Below are 6528 nucleotides of genomic sequence, written 5' to 3' on the forward strand. Positions count from 1 at the left end.
AAGGGAAGATGCTGTTTACTTTTTGCTGTTTACATACTAAAAAAAACACTCATAACCTTCTTCTTTCCCCTTGATGAAGGGGCTGGAACTGAAGCTGTATTTCAGTGTGTTCAAAAGCGGCAGCCCTGATCATGTGTCATCACTTCTGCAGAGTTGGGTGGAAATGCGGAGACGTAATGAGAGGATGTTTGCCATAGAGTCTCTCCAGCCAACCGTGCCATATCACAGAGCAGCCAGGTAGTCATTAGAAGGACAGATGGTGCGGCTGCTGATTGGTCTCTCTGCTGACCCATTTGAAGGTGTTTTTCCTCATCATGCCTCCCCTCAGAAGCAGTGAGGAATGCAGGCTCCAATAAAGACAGAAGTGCAAAGTACACTTCAGTAATCTGCAGGAGGCCCATCACAGCTTTGATGTGTGGAACACTCTGAAGGCTTCAATGAGCTTGTGAAATACTCATGACTAAGAATAAAAAACATCTCTTCTTAATGAACAATACCAGAAAGCGATATAGCCTACTGTCATTTTGTCACCTAATAATGTTGGACGTTATGCACAAACTGGCTGCATCCAAGACATGAGATGGGAAGCGCGCAACAAAAATGTCAAAGCTGGATGGAATGAGAAAGTGCAGATGATTTTTATGTAGGTCTGTGTTCTGAACGAGGATGTGCTGAGTGAAATATCAAATGCAGGGAAAAGTGGCAGGCGGCTTCGCTGTCTGAGTAACCATTATTTCCAGAGTTCTGTATTATCTTCTTCACAACCTGACTGGAATATGTACAGAAAGTGTCCGAAAAAAACAAATCCCAGTAATCTCTCTCAATAAAATTCGCCCCTTTCCTGCATTCCAGTCATCGTGCTCTGAATTTACAGCTCAGATGTAGCCCTACATTTTCACTTGCAAGAGTGAATTAAGGAGTTGGACTATTGCTCTGTTCCCGGAGAAGAACTGTTTGGTTTTTTTATTGTGTTGTACAAGTACTGATATAGCAACCAGTGGAGTGACAGACATGAGCTTTGTGTTACGGATCGCCTGCTCAGTTTTGCTTTACAACATTTGAGAACAGAATGGAATAGGATGCAGCAGCCACTGCAGGAAGAATGAAGGATAGATGCAGTAAAGATAAACGATGGGTCACTTCTATTATGGCTGTCACTGCACTGAGCTGATGGGGGGGGGGGGGGGGGGCATTATTCATTCATAAATGAATAAATAAAGCGATTAAAGAGGAATCTTTAATTTAATAGATAGAATTTGTTGTTGCTTTTGTGGTTAATAAAAACACAAAAGCAACAACAGCTCATGGAGGGGGAATACTATGTTTTGCACTGCTTGACAAACATGGGGAAATAAGTCATGGAGGTTGCATTCAACAAGCTTCACCTTCACACTTTTTCTTAACAGATTTTCATTTGTTGTGAGCTTATATAAAAATCTAAGATATTAATGCTTTGAAAAACCTCACAAAAGGTTTTCGAATATTCCAGCAAGGTCTGTGCCTGACAAGCTAACATACAGTATGATTTCAACAACTTTGTACAATCATAATGGGTTTAATAAATATTTCAAACACCTACAATCAATTTAATTTATAATGCTACCTTGAGGCAGCTCCATGTTGAAAATTGAAATGAGAAAAGTTGGAGCAGTTCTTTGCACTGGGTGAAAAAGTGGCTTAACTGCAGCTCAGGACAGATAAAGCTAGAAAAAAAAAAGTTTAGTTCGTTTCCAGGGAATTTCTCTTACTACACTTTGAGGAGCAGTGATCTTTTAAAGTGGGTGAAGCAAGAGATTTGTTGGGTCTGGAAGGTAATGGGGATCCAAACAAACAAATCAGTGCTGTGTAAGAAAAACAACTGCACAAATGTAAATGACTAACAAAAACACACCATGGACTATAATTTCAATAATTTATATTTTTCTTGTTCTTTCACTCTATGGCAAGTGATCCTTAAAGGTCCCATATTCTACAATTTCAGTGTTTTATTTCATGTCTTGAGGTCCATTAAAAGCTGTTTGTGTGGTGTCATGTACCAAAAACACTCAATCCATTTTTACACGTTCATTTTCCAGCATCTCTCTGAGTCTTACCAAGAACAGGCTGTTTCTGTTGCTGTGTCTTTAAGGCTCATTAATATTAACAAGTCATGACCCTCTGTTCTGATTGGCTAACCATTTCAAGAGTGAAACATGAGACACCACAGGGCAGCTACAGGTAGGGAAAAATCTTCCGGTAAACAAACAATGGCAACCGCTCAACTGCTTTGAAGCCTACTGATCTATTATTTCTTACAAAAATGATAATGAGTGAACCTTTGTGACGCCACAAAGTTACAGAACAGCCTCTAAACAGCTTGTTTAGAGGCTCGGTTCTAATATGGATTGTGCGGATTTAGTTAGCGACCGTGCGTTTTGATACTTTCACAGTGTTATATGTAGCACATCCAACTCCTTTATAATCAAAGAGGCAAGGGGAATCCCGTTTTCCACGATATGGGACCTTTAAGATGAGCCCATTCTTGTGTGCCAGATGAATATTATAACACTGTGTAATATCAACTGAACTGTGTACTTTTTAATATTTCTCTAACAAAGGAGATATTCAGAAAGCTGAACAGGACTGAAATGAAATAAAAATGGACTGTAGTATTACATGTAGCCACTTTAATCAAAGAGAGTCTTAACTGAGGTATGAAACCATCTGAATTGTGATCGAAACACACCACCACAGGCACAGCATGATGTTATACAGCCGACGACCTTCTAACATCACTTCCTGTAACAATGACCATTATTCCATTATGTGACCATGCAACCTTGAAACTCAAAACAAAGGCTTTGTATGTTCACTATCATGCTTACACTCAGGTCTCTAATCTTGTCTCAGCTGCATGCATAATATCTAAATTAAGAACAGCGCACAGCTATCCCACCGCTTAACAACATTATAAGATTGAATTACACTATTCTTAATGTTGTACAGTAATGTCCTTAAACAGTTTGGCTTGTAAACAACGCTGCTTCAACACAACAGAAAATGCAATAAAGAATATAATAGCTTTATCTTCCTTGCAGGAACTTCAGGGTTAAAGGATTACAATTCAACCTGACCTAATTTTATAGAAATGCATCTCTCTAACATATGGCCTCCATATTCCACTCTAAAGCTGGGAGCTAAATGTACAAGATGGCATTTGTCCAAGCACATACTCCACCACACAACTGCTGTCAGATTTTTTTGTGTGTGATTTGTCCAGATGGCCTCTGAAATGCTGAGCGACCTGTATGGTCTCGGCTCAGGTGGCCAAATGGACCATGTGCTTTCACACTATGTCAATTAAATATATGACATGTTTGCCCAAGGCTATGCTCCACAAATATGTTACACAATCCATGGTTTAAGAGAATAATAATGAATCATGAGAGCATTGGGAAATTCTCTTTTCACTGCAGACTGGGGCATAGGGCAGGGTCAACTACAGAACAGCGGCCTCGGAGTTGGCAGGGATTCAGTGACCTCTTCAAAGACACTTCAGCACGGCGGATGCTTCCTGACACGGGGCTTGAACCCACATCGTCCGGGTGATATCCGTCTGGTTCACACAGGCATTGCAAGATCCACAACTAATCTCAGTGTAACTGTAGATAACAATGCAGCCATCTCTAAATCAGTTCTTCTTCTTCTCTTGCGGTAAGGATGTGATGGTTGTGTGTTACATATAATACATAATAATGGTCTGCATTTACAGTACAGAAGTGACATCAGTTTGATGAGACAATTGTTAGTTGAGGCTGTGAAGCACCAGTGTAACATTTTCTCCTTATTTGTAATAACAGAATGAATTAATAAGGTAGCCAGTATTTTAGATTCCTTGCCTGGATGATTGTAAATCTTTAAAGTGTTGACTGCTGTGGATAATGAAAGCAAAAGCTAATTTATTTATTTGACTGTGCAGATTAGTAAATCAAACATGGTCCTAATGAGGTCCTCATCTCCAGGTTAATAGGGATCTGTTAATGTGTGGTTTATGAAGCCAGGCATTGATGTATCGATGGAGTAAAAGCAGCAATGGGACCTGCGCATGTGAAGGGAAGTAATTAAGGTTCCATTCCCGGGAGTTGCTCATCTCTGCACACCGTTAAAAGACTCAAAAGATCTTCCCTTGTAGGCTCCAGATGCGCGGTCTCAGTCAGTGTAAACAGTTGAGCGCCATCTCTCCTGTCACCGCATCCTTCCCCTTCCGTGATAACATCGGAATTAATGACGAATCATTATGCAGGAGAATCTGCCATTTTCATCTCATTATCTGACAGTCTGCAGTTCTCCCATCAACCTCTGTCAGAATTCTATTATCCCTCTCTCTTCTCCTTCGGGCCCTGTGGCAACAAGAAGAGGATCACCACACCTTCGTATAAAGCACTTTGCCGTGACATACAGTGCAGACCAGAGTCACACCTGTGATGTCCTGCACCTGTGTTGGACAACTACATACTTGACTTTACACAATATAATTTTCATTAACGTGTGTGCCCACACATAGCTGCGATCACTCACCACACACAAGACGCAAGACACAAGTTTCTTTTGTGATACCACCGCTGAGTCTTTGTGTGCGCCCCTCAAAAAGTAGAGGTGCTCTCCGACGGGCTGCCCTTTCCTCTCCCCCATTCCCAAAGCTCGGTCATGAAATATACATCCACATTCAATATGTTGGGACCCAGAGTCAACACACAGAACTGAAGAAACAGCCAGCTTCCTTTGCCAATCCCAGTGGTAAAACCTGCTTCCTCTAGCCTCCCCGTTTCATCAGTACAGTGCTCTGTATAATTTATGATTCAAGTTAAAGCTGTGAGGCAAACACAATTACAGCTGGCCACTGTGAGTCGCTCTGTCACACACTCAGACCTTTTGTCTCCATTAATCATCGAGCAATGAAGATGGGACACTTTTAAGTGCCACCCTTTCCCACTCACTATTCTCAAAATTGAATCCCTCGCTGAATCTTCTCTACCTTCTGAATGCACATTTATATTATGTGTCAAGTTTCCAAAAATAGTGAATGATTCATACCGACTGAGCAATTTTACATTGAATAGCTGTTTGAAAGACGTCTAAATGGTTATAGACGTCTAGGCTAAATTTGGGCTACCTAGGGTTTAATAGTGAAAGTTTAGTAGACGTCTGTGTCTTCTGGGGTATAAGATAAATAGAGCATTATCTTGCACATATGGTCTTCTCTGGTGCATATTTTTGATATTTACAGCTGTTTATGCATGGTTTAATTATGTCATGTATTTATTGCTTTGTCTAAAACTGGGCTATACATAGCTATTTTTCATATTGGCTTTATGACAGCTGAAGCGTAGATGTGACGTTGAAATCGTGTCTAGTGCTCAGTGGGCATGTTTGGATGATGGAAAGAACTGTCGCACCATGCAACTTGGCTGTGTGTGTGTGTGCAAGCATGGAGCAGAGACCCAGCAGAGCCATTTGAGAGAGCCAGCAGGACTGGAGACAGGGCAGGGGTGGGAGGGTGGGGGTTGGGGTTTGGCGCATACAGCTCTGGGGCTCTTACTGTTCCTGGGGCAGATACTGGATGCTGACAGGGGGCACATCTTTCTAGAGAAACTTAAAATCCAACAAAGTCTAGCCTGCTCTGTAGTGATGTAAGGCACAACAGCAGGGAACATGGCAGGGCCATATGAGGTGAAACAGGCTATTATCAAACCTAAGCACTTTGGAACATAAATGGCTGCAGCATGAATTAGTACATAAATTAGGCGACAGAGGTGGAGCTCTAACTTTGAATAGAAAGACTTTGTTAATTTGCCTGCAAAATGCGGCAGTATTAGCCACAAAGCAAAATGGATTGCTTATGAATGCATCCACATTACAATACAGAACTTGCCACATGCACTTAGCCCAGACTTGAAAAATAAAGAGGCATTCAGAAACCTTGCTAATAATGCTCCCCTGCAGTTCTTGATTAACATGTCTCTTCTTTACAAGCAGATGGCCCTAGCCACAGAGCCAGAGCTGCTACTTCAAATCCTGCCCCAGAAATACATGTACTTCAAGCGGTCGGCCATGTGTCGACGCAGCACCCCTGCAAGGACAGCAAAATAATGGCCATCCAACATTCAAACTAATTCAGGAACGCAGGAATTCTGACAAGTGGCATATTCATTGTCATAAAAGAGTCAGAATTTTCCAGGTATCGTTTGAAAGATGTCGCTCCCGTCATGAGAAGAAACACTGCAAGCTAAAATGTTTAAAGCAAAATCAATACTATCTTCATTCTCTGTGGCACAGCAACAAAGTGATTTATGTTCACATCATCAGAGAAAGCTTGCACTGTCTGAAGTGTTGTTCAAGGCAATGTATTCAGCTCAATGGACACAGTGGTCTAAGATGATGAATGAAAAGGAAAGTGAAGACGGACATGGTAAATGTTGCACCAAATCCACGCGTTCTACTCCATTTTCTTTTGCCTGAAATATCAAAGCACAGGCGCACAGTCCCTTT

This window comes from Centroberyx affinis, unplaced genomic scaffold, assembly GCF_046629955.1.
Source record: "Centroberyx affinis isolate AG114_WGS23_722 - 3 ecotype Tasmania unplaced genomic scaffold, CSIRO-AGI_Caff_v1 ptg003208l_1, whole genome shotgun sequence".
NCBI classification, from domain to species: domain Eukaryota; kingdom Metazoa; phylum Chordata; class Actinopteri; order Beryciformes; family Berycidae; genus Centroberyx; species Centroberyx affinis.